This window comes from Erythrolamprus reginae, chromosome 5 (assembly GCF_031021105.1).
Source record: "Erythrolamprus reginae isolate rEryReg1 chromosome 5, rEryReg1.hap1, whole genome shotgun sequence".
Taxonomy (NCBI): Eukaryota; Metazoa; Chordata; class Lepidosauria; order Squamata; family Dipsadidae; genus Erythrolamprus; species Erythrolamprus reginae.
This window is the reverse complement of record NC_091954.1, coordinates 22,834,793-22,853,498: the sequence shown is the minus strand read 5'-3', so window position 1 is coordinate 22,853,498 and position 18,706 is coordinate 22,834,793. Positions and strand designations below refer to the sequence as shown.

The 18,706-nt window shown below is 43.4% G+C and overlaps 1 protein-coding gene across 3 annotated transcripts in view; it reads left to right on the top strand.

Annotated features, from left to right (window-relative positions):
• The window catches only part of PALD1 (phosphatase domain containing paladin 1), a 185,089-nt gene that overhangs the window by 18,325 nt on the left and 148,058 nt on the right, over nt 1-18,706 (top strand). The window contains exon 1 of one of the 3 annotated variants that reach the window (XM_070752216.1): nt 7,860-7,927. The exons of the other annotated variants lie outside the window; for them this stretch is intronic. The gene's annotated coding sequence lies outside the window, so the exon portion shown is untranslated. Of the gene's footprint in view, nt 1-7,859; nt 7,928-18,706 lie in introns of those variants that run through there. 3 annotated transcript variants of the gene reach the window in all.

Here is an 18,706-nt window from a genome sequence, read left to right as displayed (position 1 = left end):
GGAATGTGATTTATTTCTCAGATGCTATTTGGTTCCCTGAACCTCCGAAGTGTAATAAACAGCCCAATGGGCAAACCGGAAGTTAGGAAAATGGACTTCCAGTTTGCCTGTTGTGCTGTTTTTCACACTCCAGAGGCTTCAGGGAAGCTTCCTGAAGCCACGGAGTGCAAAAAACAACACAATGGATAAATCAGAAGTCTGTTTTTCTGAACTTCTGGTTTGTCCAGAAGTTGATTCATGGATGCTAAGCATATAGATGGTTATTGAAAAGGATGTCCATGTGCTGCCTCTATGTTGGTTGAGGCAGGCAGAATTCCCTTGAGTACCAATTGTTGGGGGTCAAGGAAAAGGGAGGGTCTTGCTTTCTCTTTCTGCTCAAGATCCCCATGGACAATTGGTGGGCCACTGTGTGACACAGAATACTGGACTCAATAGGCTTTGGCCTGATTCAGCACAGCTCTTCTTATGTCAGTTTGGCTATTTTTTCGCCATCCCAGGCTTCAGTGAGGCCTTTGCACATGCGCGGGGATGGGGGGATTGTGTGTATGTGCAGGGCAGCATGGGTGTGGTGCGCATGCATGGTGGGGAAGAAATTGGTGTGGCCATGTGTGCACATGCTAGCGCATGCACACACACATGTTTGATACGTGAGCCAAAAATGGTTTGCCATCACTGTATAGTCCTCAGAGAGGGGCGGCATATAAATCCAATAAATAAACAAATAAATAAATATAGTAACAGAATCCTACATGTCTGAATATGCTTCCCCTGTCCCACCATCACCTCTATCCCTTTATCTAGGTATGAACTGGAGAGGAGCTTTTCTAACACCTTTCTGTCTGTTATTTTCTTCATCCGGGTTCAACCCCTTTTTATCTGACCATTGACTTGCTCTTCCTCCTGTCCTCCAAGGCCATTTCCAGTGTCCTCTTTGTTGATTTGACAAAAATAAAATTGATTTGCTTGCGCCACTTGAAGGGCTGCAAGAAACCCCAGCCTGTATAATGGTTGTGTTGCTGGCTGTGCTTTGAAAATAGAAACATAGAAGATTGATGGCAGAAAAAGGCCTCATGGTCCATCTAGTCTCCCATTATGCTATTTCCTGTATTTTATCTTAGGATGGATGGATGTTTATCCCAGGCATGTTTAAATTCAATTACTGTGGATTTACCAACCACGTCTGCTGGAAGTTTGTCCCAAGCATCTACTACTCTTTCAGTAAAATAATATTTTCTCACATTGCTTCTGATCTTTTCCCCAATTAACCTCAGATTGTGCCCCCTTGTTCTTGTGTCCACTTTCCTATTAAAATACTTCCCTCCTGAACCTTATTTAACCCTTTAACATATTTAAATGTTTCAATCATGTCCCCTCTTTCCCTTCTGTCCTTCGGGCCATTAAAAATACTGTATCTTTTATGCTGTTAATTAAAGCAGCAATGTCCTTTTTTCCCTGGCATTTTATTATGGTGTGAATTCTTGAAAGTGACTTTTAAAGCAATGGCTTTTCTTCACTCTTGCAAGTCAAAAAGAAATGGCTGCTTTAATGAAGAGCAGAGTCATATGTTCATGTGAAGTTTAAACCATGACTCCAAATAATCTTTGAAAGATGCACAGCCTTAATCCAGAATAGGAAAGCAGACTTTTAAGACTTTCACTTCTTACCATTTTGGGGCACTGTCTGGGTTCCATTTACATTTACCCTGATATTTATTGCCTTGGATCCTTTCCCCACTGTTTTCTTTCAGTCTGATGATATCTTGTAAATATTTGGCTACTGCTCGGTGGCTGCAGCACAAGTCAGTGGTGTTTGCGGAAGAAATATCGTATTTAAAGAGCGTGTTTCAGTCTGTGTGGTTGGCATTTACCCAGATGGTTCCTCAGCTTAAATGTACTGACCACCAAGAAAACTTCCAAAGGGGAAGGAGAAATCTGGTTAAAATGTGGGTGTTCCTGCTATTTTTCTGGACCAAGACACAGCATTTTTATTTCTTTTTAAATGCAGGGTAATCGGGCTCCCTGGTGTGCATATAAAAGAGAGGTCTTCAGACTTAGCCATTTTAAGACTTGTGGACTTCAACTCCCAAAATTCTTCAGCCGGATGGAGAATTCTGGGAATTGAAGTCCACAAGTCTTAAAGTCGCCAAGTTTGGGGACCCCTAAAGTAAAACCTAGTCTTAGCCTCTCCTAAGCCTGGTATAGTTAGAAGAAACTGCCTGAAATCTATAAGGATCATGACTCATCTGCCATTATGCTTTTAGCAAGAGTGTTATTTGCTTTCCTTCTTTCAATATGTCATTCCAGTCCTTGGAGGAAGCCCAGAATTTCATGAAAAGACATTTGATGGGTGAAGAGTAAGCAAATGGATGGCAAATTCCAGGAAGGTGGTGAGCAGTAATGGGCCCCACCTGGTACGAATGGGATCGGCGATCCGGTAGGACGTTTTATTGGGTTCTGGAGGCTGGCCTGGCCTGGCCATGCGCAGGCCCAACATGTATGCGTGTGCCCCTGCATGAGATTTTGCTTTTGCGCATGCACAGAAGCAAAAAAAAAGGCAAACATCACAAAAATGTCACCCACGTGAGCATGCTCACGTGAGATTTTGCTTTGGGTGCATATGCAGAAGCAAAATTTCGTGGGGGGGAATGCGTATATGTGTTAGGCGCCTGCGCCAGCCTTGGCATCCCATTACTGGTAGGAAAAGGTAAGAGGAGCCCTTGGTGGAGAGAAAAAGGTGCAGTAACTCTGGAGAGATGCCTCAGAGGTGCTTTTTCAAAGGGTAACTGGATTTAGGAAGATGGTTTGCTTCTCATCCAGGAAGCTTCATCGGTTCTGGCAGGATGGATGGTGGAGGAGATGGAAGGATTTGTTTGTTTATTTATTTATTTATTTATTGATTGATTGATTGATTGGATTTGTACGCCACCCCTCTCCGCAGACTCGGGGCGGATAACAACAGTGATAAAAAACAGCATGTAACAATCCAATACTAAACAACTAAGAAACCCTTTATTATAAAACCAAACATACATACAAACATACCATGCGTAAATTGTAAAGGCCTAGGGGGAAAGAATATCTCAGTTCCCCCATGCCTGATGGCAGAGGTGGGTTTTAAGAAGCTTACAAAAGGCAAGGAGGGTGGGGGCAATTCTAATCTCTGGGGGGAGTTGATTCCAAAGGGCTGGGGCCGCCACAGAGAAGGCTCTTCCCCTGGGTCCCGCCAAACGACATTGTTTAGTTGACGGGACCCGGAGAAGGCCCACTCTGTGGGACCTAACTGGTCACTGGGATTCGTGCAGCAGAAGGCGGTCCCGGAGATATTCTGGTCCGGTGCCATGAAGGGCTTTATAGGTCATAACCAACACTTTGAATTGTGACTGGAAACTGATCGGCAACCAATGCAGACTGTGGAGTGTTGGTGTAACATGGGCATACCTGGGGAAGCCCATAATTGCTCTCGCAGTTGCATTCTGCACGATCTGAAGTTTCAGAACACTCTTCAAAGGTAGCCCCATGTAGAGAGCATTACAGTAGTCGAACCTCGAGGTGATGAGGGCATGAGTGACTGTGAGCAGTGAGTCCCAGTCCAGATAGGGCCGCAACTGGAGAGATGCCTCAGAGGTGCTTTTTCAAAGGGTAACTGTATTTAGGAAGATGGTTTCTTTCTCATCCAGGAAGCTTCATCGGTTCTGGCAGGATGGATGGTGGAGGGAGATGGAAGGATTAGTTCTGACAGGATGGGAGGGGGTTGGGGAGTTGGAGGGATCATCATTTCTTTGTGGTGATCTGGTGGTTAGCACTCTCCCTGAGAGGTTTTGAGGCCACCTGTAGCAGGGTGCCAGTGCAGGTGGCAGAGATGTAGAGAGATACATTTTGCAGTGTGTGTTACAGTTACCTTGAAAGGAGGAAGTGAAGGAAATTACTCATCCACCCATCTTTTGTCTTTGGGTTTTTTGGGGGAAGTAGCGAAGTCAACATTCCCATAGCTATTCCAGCAGGATTAGGAAAGTTTTGCTGTGGGAATCGCCATAAATGAATCATCCATGGTAAATCTGGTTCCTTTGTGTGGCTTTTGGTTTATTTATGTGTCTGTGCCCCTTCAATCCTGATGATTCCAAGTGGCTTATCTTCAGAGGTGGGTTCGGACGGGTTCGGACCGATTTACCCAAACTGGTAGCAACCCGCTGATGATGTCACGATGATGTCACAGAATCGCCGCCATCTTTTTTGGGGGGATTTTTTTAAAGCACTTATTTTCTTCTTACATAGAAACATAGAAGACTGACAGCAGGAAAAGACCTCATGATCCATCTAGTCTGCTCTTATACTATTTTCTGTATTTTATCTTAGGATGGATATATGTTTATCCCAGGCATGTTTAAATTCAGTTACTGTGGATTTACCAACCACGTCTGCTGGAAGTTTGTTCCAAGGATCTACTACTCTTTCAGTAAAATAATATTTTCTCATGTTACTTTTGATCTTTCCCCCAACTAACTTCAGAATGTGTCCCCTTGTTCTTGTGTTCACTTTCCTATTAAAATCACTTCCCTCCTGAACCTTATTTAACCCTTTAACATATTTAAATATTTCGATCATGTCCCCCCTTTTCCTTCTGTCCCCCAGACTATACAGATTGAGTTCATTAAGTCTTTCCTGATACGTTTTATGCTTAAGACCTTCCACCATTCTTGTAGCCCGTCTTTGGACCCGTTCAATTTTATCAATATCTTTTTTGTAGGTGAGGTCTCCCGAACTGAACACAGTATTCCAAATGTGGTCTTACCAGCACTCTATATAGCGGGATCACAATCTCCCTCATCCTGCTTGTTATACCTCTAGCTATGCAGCCAAGCATCCTACTTGCTTTCCCTACCGCCTGACTGCACTGTTCACCCATTTCGAGACTGTCAGAAATCACTACCCCTAAATCCTTCTCTTCTCTCCAGAAGAAGCCGAGTTTCCGGCATTGCACAGGCGTTGCCATCTTGTTTTTGGCTGTAAAAAAAGAAAAATGGAATTTTTGAGCAGTGTGCCTATGTGTACACAAAGCGTGCGCACCCACGTGGCATACCCAAGTGGCACAGGAGGAAGTGAACTAGCAGCGAGGTAACTTAGAACCTACCCTGTTTATCTTCCTTCCTTTCTTTTGTCTGGAGCTGGTTTACAAGTTACCATTATTTAGCAGATGAGTGGGTCCTACTTCAAAAGACGCAAAGCGGTTTGTGCTGCTGTACAGTTATGTCTGGAGGGGTGGAAAAGCACCCTCTGTGAGTCAACAGTATAATTTCAGCATTGGGAAGTATCAAAGAAGATTTGGGAAGATGCTGGCAAGGATGTTCCCCAAAGAATGCAAGCAAATGGAGCTGGATAGACTTTGATTCTTTTATGTTAAAGAATCAGTCTGCTTTTCTGACACTGTGTGTGTGCGAGAGAGAGAGAGTGGGAATTAAACACCAAAGAAATTCACATACAACCCAGACAGGCAACACGCACTCTTACATTTGAATTAAGTAATTTATTTATTGGATTTGTATGCCGCCCCTCTCCGTGGACTCGGGGCGACTAACAACGGTGATAAAAACAGAATGTAAAAATCCAATACTAAAACAGCTAAAAACCCTTGTTATAAAAACCAATCATACATACAAACGTACCATGCATAAATTGTAGAAGCCTAGGGGGAAAGATCATCTTAGTTCCCCCATGCCTGATGGCAGAGGTGGGTTTTGAGGAGCTTACGAAAGGCAAGGAGGGTGGGGGCTATTCTAATCTCTGGGGGGAGTTGGTTCCAGAGGGCCGGGGCCGCCACAGAGAAGGCTCTTCCCCTGGGCCCTGCCAACTGACATTGTTTAGTTGATGGGACCCGGAGAAGGCCCACTCTTTGGGACCTAACTGGTCGCTGGGATTCGTGCAGCAGAAGGCGGTCCCTGAGATAATCTGGCCCGGTGCCATGAAGGGCTTTATAGGTCATAACCAACACTTTGAATTGTGACCAGAAACTGATCGGCAACCAATGCAGACTGCGGAGTGTTGGTGTGACATGGGCATATTTAGGGAAGCCCATGATTATTAATATTATTAATACAGGTCAGTCCTTGGCCTACGACCAGAATTGAGCCCATAGTTTCGCTAAGCGAGAAAGTTGTTAAATGAGTTTCCTCCCCTTTTATGAGCTTTACGACCAGTTGTTAGGCAAATTGCTGCAGCTGCTTAGTTAATAATATGGTTGTTAAATGAATCTGGCTACCCCGTTGACTTTGCTTGCCAGAAGTTCGCAAGAGGGGATTACGTGACCCTGGGACACTGCAACGGTCGTACATGTGAGTCAGATGCCAAGCGTCTGAATTTTGATCATGTGACCATGGGGAGGCTGCAATGGTCCTAAATGAAAAATGAGTGTTGTTTGAACTTCGAGCAGTCACTAAACAAACTGTTATAAATTGAAGACTGACTGGTAATTATTAACCTTTCTATTGCTTATGAATATGTTTGCTTGATGGAGGGAGTTTAGGATTTTATTTGAGAAGTCCCAAAGGGATTCATTTCCAACGGCTTCTCTCTCCTTTCCTCCTAATTTGGGAAATGCTCCCTCTCTTTTGGAAGAAATTAACGTTATAGGTAAGAAGTGGATGGCGGTAGAAAGGAACTATTTAGAAACTTTATTATTATTATTTATTGGATTTGTATCTATCTGTTTTTGCGACGGTAACCTGTTTTTTTGAAGGTTCTTGCAGATGCTTACTGGCAACTAGGTGCTCGAGAGAGCTGTGTTTCTCTTTTTAATTTTTTTTAATTTATCAAAATATAAAATATAGAAATACAAAGGAAAATAAAGATAATTGGGAAAGAGGGGAGGAGAAGTGGAAAGAAAAATGTGTAGAGTAAAGGGGGAAAGAGAAAAAAAACCACCATTGACTTCTGATTCCTTTTGGAGCAATAGAATAAGGTAACAACACGAAATCTTGACTTTTTACTTTTATATAATAATATATACTTGCCCTTTCTATAACAACAAACCTATCTAATCGGCAACACCCAAAATGAAAGATGCAATCTCCCCTCCCTCAAGCACAAAGTCCAAAAGCAGTTTATAAACAGAAACAAAACTAATGATGTTCTTTCATTTAATCAAAGCTTGTCAATTTAAGCCAACTCTGCTAACTCCAATCCATTTTTTTCTACAGTCTTTCATCTGGGGTGGGAATCAAAAGCATCCTTCCATTTTTGCGTGTAGAAGTATTCTTGCTGCTCCACAGTTGTATTTTTCTCTGCCCTGGCAGGTTGACCGATGGACTTCAACTCCCATCCCTGGCTTGGGGAATTGTGGGAGTTGAACTTCCTCCCGTTTTCAACTTGCCAAGCTCAAGAGGGATGCTGCTCTAGAGGCTTTCTTGCTCCTTCCTGACAAACGAAGACGAGAGCCCTTCCTTCAAAGTCCGTCTTACTTGGCGGCTGAGTGCCTGAGGCTTCTGTTGCCGGGAATCTCCCAGCTTTTCATTGGCAGAAAAGTCCGTGAGCTGAGCTGTCTTTCACATGCTCCAGCCCACAGACGGGCGAGGAGGCTGTTCTGCCCGGAGAAGAGGGTCAGCTCCTGTCTCTCTCTGCTAGCCCTGTTTTACTTGGCATTGGCTAGGATTTGATCTCTTGAAAACAAAAGGGCTACAGTCTCTGCTTCATCGGTCGGTGACTTGCATTCCTCCCCCCGGTCCCCCGAGGATGGGCTTAACTGCTTCACCCCCACAGAGGATCAGCCATGGCCAACTTTGAAGGAATCTCTTGAGAATCTGGGGAAAGAACAGAGGAATCTCTTGAAAGCCCTTCTGGAAACATTGGGTGGATTTACTTTTGAGTCAGCTTAAAACTCCTCATTCCAAAGGGAGGAAATTGGATGATCTCCCTGGCAGCTAAATAATAATAATCAGGTACATTATGTGGACTTTTTCTTTCTTTCTACTGTTGCCTTTGGCTATAAAACTTCTTTAATGCTGGAATCTTAAAAAGAGATGCAACAATTCTGGTGGGATTGGAAAATAGATGTTTCTTGATGCGAGTTTCCCTAGGTGTCTTCCAAAGTTGTTTTGGGACCGGGGGATGTTTTTAGCAGCTTATAAACATCAAGATGTCCAGCTTCCCTTGATAGAAATTTTGAAAAATTTATTTGACAGCCTCAGTTGTTGCTTGTTCTCTTAATGCTGAGAATCTCATCTCTCCTGCATTTTCTGGCCATAGTAAAACTACACGAGTGCAGGAAAGTTGCAATTTCATGTATATGCTGCCAGGAGCCTGTAATAATTGCCGCAGTGCTTCCCATTCTGGCAGATCACGAGATGTCACGGCAACATTGGTATAATTTGGAAAGTTAATGAAAGCATGTTTACATACAGAATTTGCTCCACGTTTTAAATATATCATTGTCTCTGTTGTGGCTGATGTATTTTTAGGTAGAACAGAGCTTCTCAGTCAAAATATAGTTTATTTTGATTATTGCAGCTTTGAATTTAAGGGTAGTAGAAATACTGCCAAAGAGACGATTTATGTTATCCACGCCGACTGGATATAGAAGATTTGCACCCGGAATTTAATGACGTTGATTTGGAACTGAACCCTGATACCAGGGGCCATGCAGTTCCAAATGGATTTGATTTGTGCCTTCTTTTTCTTCCTCTTTTTTTTTTTTTTTTTAAAAAATTCTTTTCTTGCCAGGATAGGAAAATTCCCAGCTTTGTGCCTTCTGAAAAGCGTTCTAAACTAGTTATCAAAACATCATACAGTCCAGTAGCAAAGGAAAAGGTTTTTTTAAAAAAAGAAAACCACTAAGGAAAATTGGGTACCCTTTGTGGTGATAAGGGTGGAGAAAAAAATGCTTTCTGTGACATTTTGAGAAATATTTTAAGAAATGCTGTTTTAGCTGGAATCCCCAGAGAATTTTTTCCCCCTGGGAGTAAACCCCAGTGGATGAAGTAAGGAGACTGTTTTGCGTGGCTTGGGAAGAAACCTCAGGGAATATGCCTGTATTGACCTGTATTTAGCAAATGAGAATGTTGGATTTTCTGTGTTATAGCAAAGCAGCATATTATGCCATAACTTTTTATAGGCTAGAGCAGAGGTCTCCAACCTTGGCCACTTTAAGACTTGTGGACTCCAATTCTCAGAATTCCTCAGCCAGCAAAGCTAAACTAGCTGAGGAATTCTGGGAATTGAAGTTTTAAAGTGGCCAAGGTTGGAGACCCCTGGGCTAGAGCCTTCTTTGCCAGTGGAACAAAATGGTCATATTTCTATAAATGCTTGCATCATTTAAAGTGGTTTGCCTCCTTATTTGGGGAGCTAAAAGGAATATTTGGAGGAGGGTGAGGGTGTGTGTGTTGAATGACTTGACTACAACCTGCCATAGGTAGTTTTGATCTCCTCTCTCCCACCCAGCATTCAGTTTTATTATTTATTTATTTATTTTATTTATTTATTGGATTTGTATGCTGCCCCTCTCCGTAGACTTGGGGCGGCTAACAGCAGTAATAATAAACAGCATGTAAATCCAATACTAAAACAACAAAAAAAACCTTATTGTAAAACCAAACATACATACAAACAAACATACCATGCATAAATTGTAAAGGCATAGGGGGAAAGATATAACTCAGTTCCCCTATGCTTGACGGCAGAGGTGGGTTTTAAGGAGCTTACGAAAGGCAAGAAGGGTTGGGGCAATTCTAATCTCCGGGGGGGGGGAGTTGGTTCCAGAGGGGCGGGGCCGCCACAGAGAAGGCTCTTCCCCTGGGTCCCGTCAAATGACACTGTTTAGTTGACAGGACCCGGAGAAGGCCCACTCTGTGGGACCTAACTGGTCGCTGGGATTCGTGCGGCAGAAGGCGGTCCCTGAGATAATCTGGTCCGGTGCCATGAAGGGCTTTATAGGTCATAACCAACACTTTGAATTGTGACCAGAAACTGATCGGCAACCAATGCAGACTGCGGAGTGTTGGTGTAACATGGGCATATTTAGGGAAGCCCATGATTGCTCTCGCAGCTGCATTCTGCATGATCTAAAGTTTCCGAACACTTTTCAAAGGTAGCCCCATGTAGAGAGGATTGCAGTAGTCGAGCCTCGAGGTGATGAGGGCATGAGTGACTGTGAGCAGTGACTCCTGGTCCAAATAGGGCCACAGACGAGAACAAATCCTAGAGTTGGCAGGCCCAAGTAGTGTGGCCCAGTTCTGAATGGGGCTACCCTTGAAAAGTATTTGGAGACTACAACTGATCCAAAACGCAGCCGTGCGAGCTGTTATGGGTGTATCTAGATACCCATGTAACACCGACACTCCGGGAGCTGCATTGGCTCCCAATAGGTTTCTGGATCCAATTCAAGGTGTTAGTTATCACCTTTAAAGCCCTACATGGCTTAGGACCAGATTATGTATGGGACTGCATCCTGCCACATACCTCCCAGCGGCTGGTTAGGTCCCATAGAGTTGGCCTTCTCAAGGTTCCTTCAGCCAGAGCCTTCTCTGTGGTGGCTCTGTCTCTGTGGAACTAACTTCCCCCTGAGATCCGCGTGATCCCCATCCTCCTGGCTTTTCCAGAAGGCCGTAAAAACATGGCTTTTCCAGCAGGCCTGGAGCCGGTGAATGGCACCATCTTATTCAGCCGTATGGATGAATGTTTATAATTGTGTTATTGTTTTATTGCTATTTTTATATTGTTGAATGTTTGTAAATTAAGGGTTTCATAATTGTTTTTTATGGTTTTATATTGCTGCTTTTATTGTTTTATATTGCTGTTAGCCGCCCGGAGTCCATGTGGAGTTGGGCGGCATAAAGGTCACAGCAATAAATAATAATTAATAAATAAAATGGGCCACAGTCTGATAGTGGGCTACAGCCCAGGGGTTGGGGACCCCTGATTCAGTCCAGCTCCCTACTCAACTCAGGTTCTGGTAGAGCAAGGGTGTCAAACCCGTGGCCCGCAGCTTGGATGCGTTATATGCGGGGTCCGCCCTTGCCTGGTTTAGCAAATGGGGGGGGGAGTCCTGATATGTTACGTGATGCAAGAACCTTTCTGACATTCAATCCTGAATGTCTCTGTAAAGAAGAATTTGCCACTACTTTATAACGCCCTACACCTCGAGGCTCGACTACTGTAACGCTCTCTACATGGGGCTACCTTTGAAAAGTGTTCGGAAACTTCAGATCGTGCAGAATGCAGCTGCGAGAGCAGTCATGGGCTTTCCCTAAGTATGCCCATGTTACACCAACACTCCGCAGTCTGCATTGGTTGCCGATCAGTTTCCGGGCACAATTCAAAGTGTTGGTTATGACCTATAAAGCCCTTAATGGCACCGGACCAGATTATCTCAGGGACCGCCTTCTGCTGCACGAATCCCAGTGACCAGTTAGGTCCCACAGAGTGGGTCTTCTCTGGGTCCCGTCAACTAAACAATGCCGCTTGGCGGGACCCAGGGGAAGAGCCTTCTCTGTGGTGGCCCCGGCCCTCTGGAACCAACTCCCCCCAGAGATTAGAATTGCCCCCACTCTCCTTGCCTTTCGTAAGCTACTTAAAATCCACCTCTGCCATTAGGCATGGGGGAATTGAGATCCTCTTTCCCCCTAGGCCTTTACAATTTTATGTATGGTATGTCTGTATGCATGTTTGGTTTTTATATTAATGGGTTTTTAATCGTTTTTAGTATTGGATTATTATTGTACGCTGTCTTTTATTGTTGTTAGCCGCCCCGAGTCTCCGGAGAGGGGCGGCATACAAATCAAATCAAATCAAATCAAATCAATAAAACAAACAAACAAACAAACAAACAAACAAACAAACAAACAAACAAACAAACGGTATGTGGTAGTCATCTTGGGACACATGGGACAGGAAGAGATGGTACTTGGAGAATGATCAGATAAGATCGGGCATAGCCAGCACCTGTGCAATAGGAACAGATTCAGAAAAGAGACTTATTTAATTTCTCAGGATGTAAAAGAGACAGCCAAAGATTTGTCCTATCAGACTTCAAGATTCTGTTAAAGTAACCATACAATAAAGTAGAATTAACTCATCTAGTTGTATTTCCTGTCTGGTCACCGGGGAAGGCTGCTCCTGCAAGCTTAAATAATTAGGAAATTCTTTCTGACATCTAGCCTGAATGTACTTATTATGAGTTTTAAGGTGTTGTTCTGGTCCTGGTTTTCCAGGGCAATAGAGAATATGTCCGCTTCCTCTTCTGTTTGGTAGCCATCACATCTTTGAAAACTGCCATCACATCTTCCTTCTGTTATTTTTTTCTGAAGGATAAACTTACTCTGTTCCTTTAAATGTTTCCTAACTCTTCATTTCCATATCTCTCACCATATTTATAATCCTGCCCTGTGCATCAGTCCAATTATCATGGTCTGTAATAGAATGTGCACCTGCAGGAGCAGCAAGGGAATCTTTTTGCAATACAGTTTCCCAGAGGGATTAAGCGAATTAGGGTCTCCTGATTGAGCAGGGGGTTGGACTGGATGATCTACAAGGTTCTTTCCAACTCTATTATTCTAACTGCTTAGTTCCAAGCTGTATAATATCTCAGGATATATCTAGAGAGTTAGAATTCTATAGCTTTAGTTTGGCAAGATTCTGTCCATTGGACCTAAGCAAATAAAAGATCGAACTCAATTGCATCTTGTTGTCTTGTCTCCGGGGTTAGGCCTGACATTATCCTTTTGTAATAGTGATACCCAGAACTGGACATAGTGTATTCCAAATGGGGCCTACCAGGACAGAGTAGAGTGGGCAGTCCCTTCCTCTTGATCTAGATCAGGTTTATCAAACCCATGGGCCATGGACTGGAAGCCTGATGCATTGGCCATGCCCACACCCTGTTTAGCAAACGGGGTGGGGAAGTCCCAATACATCATGTCACGCTGCTGTGATGATGTGAGTTTGACACCCCTGATCTAGACTCTGTATTTCTGTTAACACACCTGCATCATGCTGATGGCCTATGTGTTTCACAAGAATATCCTGATCCCACTGACAAGTATTACTGCTAAACCACATCTCCCTATACTTGGATCTTCAATCTTTATATCCTCCCCAGATATAAAATGTAAAGTGTTACATTTCAATCTGTTAAATTACATCCTGCTGCTGAGAGGGGCGGCATACAAATCTAATAAATTGTTCTGTCGGGCTCCCTGGTAGAATCCTCCCAAAAATTCACAGGTACAAATTTCAGACACACACACGTTTGAAAATTCAAAACAATGTTCTTTATAATTAAAATTCACGTAAACTAAGCCCTCTTTTGGTATAGCAAAGAGCACTCGTCTCCAAACAAACTGGTAATTTATACAAGTCCCTTATCAGTTCTGTGATACTTAGCTTGCAGCTGTGAGGCAATTCACAGTCCTTCTTTCACAAAGTGAAACACACTTTGCTCTGGTTTAGTTTTAAAGCGGGAAAAAATCAGCACACAAAAAGTGAAAGTCAGTAAAGCAGTCACGAAACACAACGATCAGATAATCCTCCACAATGGCCAAACCCACAGGCTGCTATTTATAGCAGCCTCACTAATTACTACAGCCCCACCCAACCACAGGTGGCCTCATTTTCTTTGATAATAATCTCTCAGTTGCTGTTGCCTATGCATCGCTCTCCGCATGCGTGGCTGTATCATTAACTCTTGTTCTGAATCCAAGGAGGAGCTAGATAATTGATCTCCTTCTGAGCTGTCTGCCCCACTCTCCTCCTCCCTGTCACTCATGTCTTCTTGGTCAGAGGAGCCTTCATCAGCAGATTCCATTGGGGGGGGGGCAAAACAGGCCTGCAGCATGTGGATGTCTCCCCCACATCCACAGTCCTTGGGGCAGGAGCTGGGCCAGAGCTAACCACAACAATAAATAATAATAATAATAATAATAATAATAATAATAATAATAATAATTTCATTCCATCATCATTCCTAGATCTTGAATTTGCACTCTTCTAAAATATAAATTGCTGCCTCAGCTCTCAAAGTTCCCCATTTCTGAATATGATGTACTGTATATAATATTTGAGTAATGTGGGAAAAACGACTTGGTGAACAGGAAGATGACAAAACAATGGGCAAGGTTTTATGTAAGTACCATCTCTGTCCATGAGCTTAAAATGTGTCTTCCTGGTGAATGATAATATCTGCTTCATGGGTATAATGAAGTTGGCATTAGGCCATGAGTGCTCTTGTTTAAGCAGTAAGTGTGGATAACATAAGGAGTCGTGGGGGAAGGTATATTGGTGCAACACTGAGAATTAATTTGAGTGCACCGGTTCAAATGTGAAAAATATGTGAAAGGGATTGGATTCTTCTTGACTCTAGCGGCAATCCAGCTGTCATGGTGTGATATCCAATCCTCGTGTCATTGACTAAATCTGGCTTTATCATCAGGGGCTGGTTTGACATCTGGAAAGCCTTTAACAAATGAATAACAACTGCACATTTGTAATCAGTCTCAGGACTTTCTCAGCTCACAAATACATCTGGGGACATGGAAGACCAACTCGACAGATTTGGTGGTGGGAATTTCAGGTTTTTCGTTGTGTTTGGGCACTGTGTGAATTCAAATCTAGCCCATCTGGAGCTGCCCAATGCAGCGAGGGTTGGTTTACACATTGCCAAGTTGAGCCTTGAGATTAGCCATAGATGGTGAGGTTGATGCCTGTTTTATGTGATTGGTCTTAGTTAAGAGGTCACAAAGCCATTTTGTTATAAACAATATCTATTGTTTTCTTTATATTTCTTTGTATTTTTGTATCAGTTTTATAGATTTGATATAGTTGATTGATCTAATAAAACATCTGTCTCTCTGTGTCTCTCTCTCATCTATGTCTAATCCATCTCTCCATCCATCATCTGTCTTCTGTCTTTTATCTATCTTCTATTCATCATCAATCATCTATCATTATATTTCTGTATTGAGATTAATGCAAGTACAGTACTTATTATAGACACTATTGCTGACTATCCAGATGATATATTTTTTTTCTTGCTCCAATTTCCCCTTTTTAAAAAAACACAAAACCTCCCAGCAATTCAGTCCCCGAACTTCTATTTCCTATTATGGCAAATTGTGCTTTTTAGAAAATGATTGTGAGGATGTCCACAATAACAGAAGGAAGTGAGGTGGCCTTGAGACCTTCCATAGTTCTGCTGTGTTTTCTACGCTGAATGCAAACCCCAAGGGTTTAGTATATACATACAGTAATTGATGTATACTAGAAGATAAAACCATTTTAGAAAATTAAGAATACATCAAAGTCCACCCTGAATCCCAAAGCTTCTGTAATTGATCGTGCTAGTACTAAGCCACAGGATGTGATGTGTTTTCAAAAAGCCTTTTAAAAGGATCGGAGTGCATTCCTGGAGCTGGTTTTAAGGGGGAGAAATTGACTGATCCTCCTTTTCCTTCTGTGGTGAGAATGGGCAGTTTAGGGGTGTATTTTTAAACTTAGTATGTTTACAAGCTGCATTCACATATCACTCTTGAGTCTCATTTGTAGTTTGTTGGGTTTGGGCTTAGCATGTTGTGTGATGAATCCAGCAAGGTGGGGTGAATTCACTGGACCTTGATTAAACAAACTGTGTGACTTATTGTATTTTTCGGACTATAAGACTCACCGGTGTATAAGATGCACGAAAATTTCAAAGAGTAAGAGTAAGGGGAAAAAAAGCTTTTGCCCTGCTCCATCCCCCAGGAGCACTCTGCAGACCTCCCAAACCCTCTGCACACCTCATTTTTGTAAAAAAAAAAACGGGCTGGGATCTTCTTTTTTGTGCAAAAATTGTGCCTTAGCTCCCAGGAGCAATGTGCAGACTTCCCAGACCATTTGTAAAAAAACCAGCCTTTTTTTTTTTGCCCTCCCCTTGCAGCATTCTGCAAACCTTCCACACCCTCTGGGCATCCGTTTTTGCATGGGGCGGGGCTTCAAGAGACCAGAAATGGCTGTATTTAATGTATAAGATGCACAGACATTTCCAGCCTCTTTTGCGAGGTGGAGTGCCTCTTATACGCCCAAAAATACAGTAATGTAATGTGCAATCACAAACATAGTGAGAGGAGGGAAGTTCAAAGTTGTTGCCAGTTACTCCTTTATAGATTCTGGATTGTTGGGGATCATTTAAGAAGCAGTTGGAAAGGTTTATCTTACAATGAATATATCAAGGTGGTAGGTAGCTTTTCCCTTTTGAGATAAACAAGTGTAAAGGAACAAGCAGCCAAGAAATATGATTCAGAGAGGCACTTATTGGAGCAGCTATGGAGGCCTTAGAAAGATACTATGCTACTGTGATGTGTCCATACTTATAAAGATCAGAATCAAGCAAGCCATAGTATTCCCTGTGGCAATGTACGGAAGCAAAATTTGGGGCTTTGAAAGAGCAGGATAGGAAATTTGCTGACAGACTAAAGGGCTATTTAGCATGGTTTAAGAGCTGTTTCTTTAAGCGATTGCATTAGGTGAATGTAGTAACAGATTGCACTCTGGGTAATGTAGTCCATGATGTGACCTCATCTGTGTGTTCTTATTGGCCATTAAGCTATGCCTACCCTGTTTCCCCGAAAATAAGACGTACCCCGAAAGTAAGGCATTTCAGAGGTTTTGCAGAATTTGCTAATACTGTATAAGGCACCCCCCGAAAATAAGGCGTAGTCAAGTTTACATACGGTACGGTGGAAAAACATACGGTACCATTCAAAGCTGTTCATAGCGGTACCGTAATAATGTGGCGTCCCCTGCTGGCCCCTTCCATCGCTTTGTACCGTCCAGTACAGCAGACATAGTCTGCTGCTGTCTCACCGCCATTACAGTCTCCGCTACAGTGCGTAGACTGTAGTTCCTCTGGTGGACGGAAGCTGCAATAGCGGGAGTATACTGTTGCACCATATAAGTGCCGTCATTTGTGTATGTGGGTGCCATACTGACAGGTACCGTACCGTAATCAGTGTACCGTACGGTACAATTTCTTTGGGGGTGTCAGCTTTTCTTCCTGTGAATTTGTCTTATTTGAGAAATATAAGGCACCCCCCGAAAATAAGACGTAGCACAACTTTTGGAGCAAAAATTAATATAAGACAGTGTCTTATTTTCTGGGAAACACGGTAGGCTGCTGAGTAATTGTGCCATGCTCTCCAACATTTTTAATTCTTAACAAAAGACCATGCACATCCTACAGAAATTAATCTCTTTTTACCTACATGTAATGGGATAGATTATATTCTCTGAAGAACTTCAACTTGAATATGCAAGTTTATGAGGACTATAAACATAATCTGTATATTTTACTCATTTGCATGGAGTTTTATTTGACTGAGAAAAGCACTAAGCTTGGACCAGAACAGGAAGTATATTGATGCCTCTGAGCATTGGTGTTGGAGAAGGCGCCTGAGAATTTCATAGACAGCCAACAACAACAACAACAAATCAACCCAGTATTCTTGCTCAGGGCACAAATGACCTACTTCAGACACACATGTAATGACCCAGCTCTCTTAAGAATGCTCTAATGCTGGGAGAGATGGAAGGAAAGAGGACAACAAGCAGCAAAGTGGATGGACTCAGTTACAATAGCAAGGAGAGCAACCTTGGGAGACCTGAAAGAACAGATTGGAGATGGATTGTCCTAAGGAAAATCTGTGTAGGGAGATGCAAGGAGTAGAAAATGAGCTGGAGGCACATCATCCATCAGAAGAGGTCTAACCACTAGACCAACTTGCCACAAAATTCTGCGTTGTCTTATTCCAAACCTCACACGTACCTTGAAAACATTCATTCACAGCTTATAGGTCCTTGCAAAGTCTGGCACAATAGTATCTCGATCCATTGGCAGTCAAATCTATCTGTGTTGTTTCCCTTTGTATTTCTCATCAGGTGGAGGATTGAAGCACAAATTTCATTCCCCCCACCCCACCCCGATTTTTGTTGTCCTAAGTTGTTGTTTTTGCATGCAGATGAAGTGTGCTTTATCGCTTTCAAATAAGGAAAAGTCCAGCCCTTTATTTGTCTAGGAAACTAAAGAAAGCAATGTACAGTGGTACCTCGGTTCTCGACCACAATTCATTCCAGAAGTGTGGTCGAGAACCGATTTGGTCGAGTACCGAATTAATTTATCCCATAGGAAATAATGGAAATGTATTTACAGTGATCCCCCGGTTATTGCGTCCCCGACCATTGCGAACAGGCTAATTTGCAATTTTTCAACCCGGAAGTCAAAACACCATCTGCGCATGCGTGCCCTTTTTTCTATGGGCACGCATGCGTAGATGGCGCCGGGCAGATCAGCTGCTGGGCGGCTTCCCTGGGTCTTCCCCCTCTTGCTGGCGGGAGGGCGAGCGGCGGGCATCAGCAAGGAGTTTCCCCACCGCCCACGCAAACTCCTCGCTGTCGCCCGCCCTTCGCCCGCCCATGCCGTTCATTCTCACCGCTTCCCAGCTGAGTCCTGAAGCGAATTCACTTCAGGACTCAGCTGGAAAGCGGCGAGAGCGAGCGCGAGCGAACGGCTTGTCCGCCGCCCGCGAGCGCATCGCCCGCCCACGCCGTTCATTCTCGCCGCTTTCCAGCTGAGTCCTGAAGCGAATTCGCTTCAGGACTCAGCTGGAAAGCGGCGAGCGCGAGCGAACGGCTTGTCCGCCGCCCGCGAGCGCATCGCCCGCCCACGCCGTTCATTCTCGCCGCTTTCCAGCTGAGTC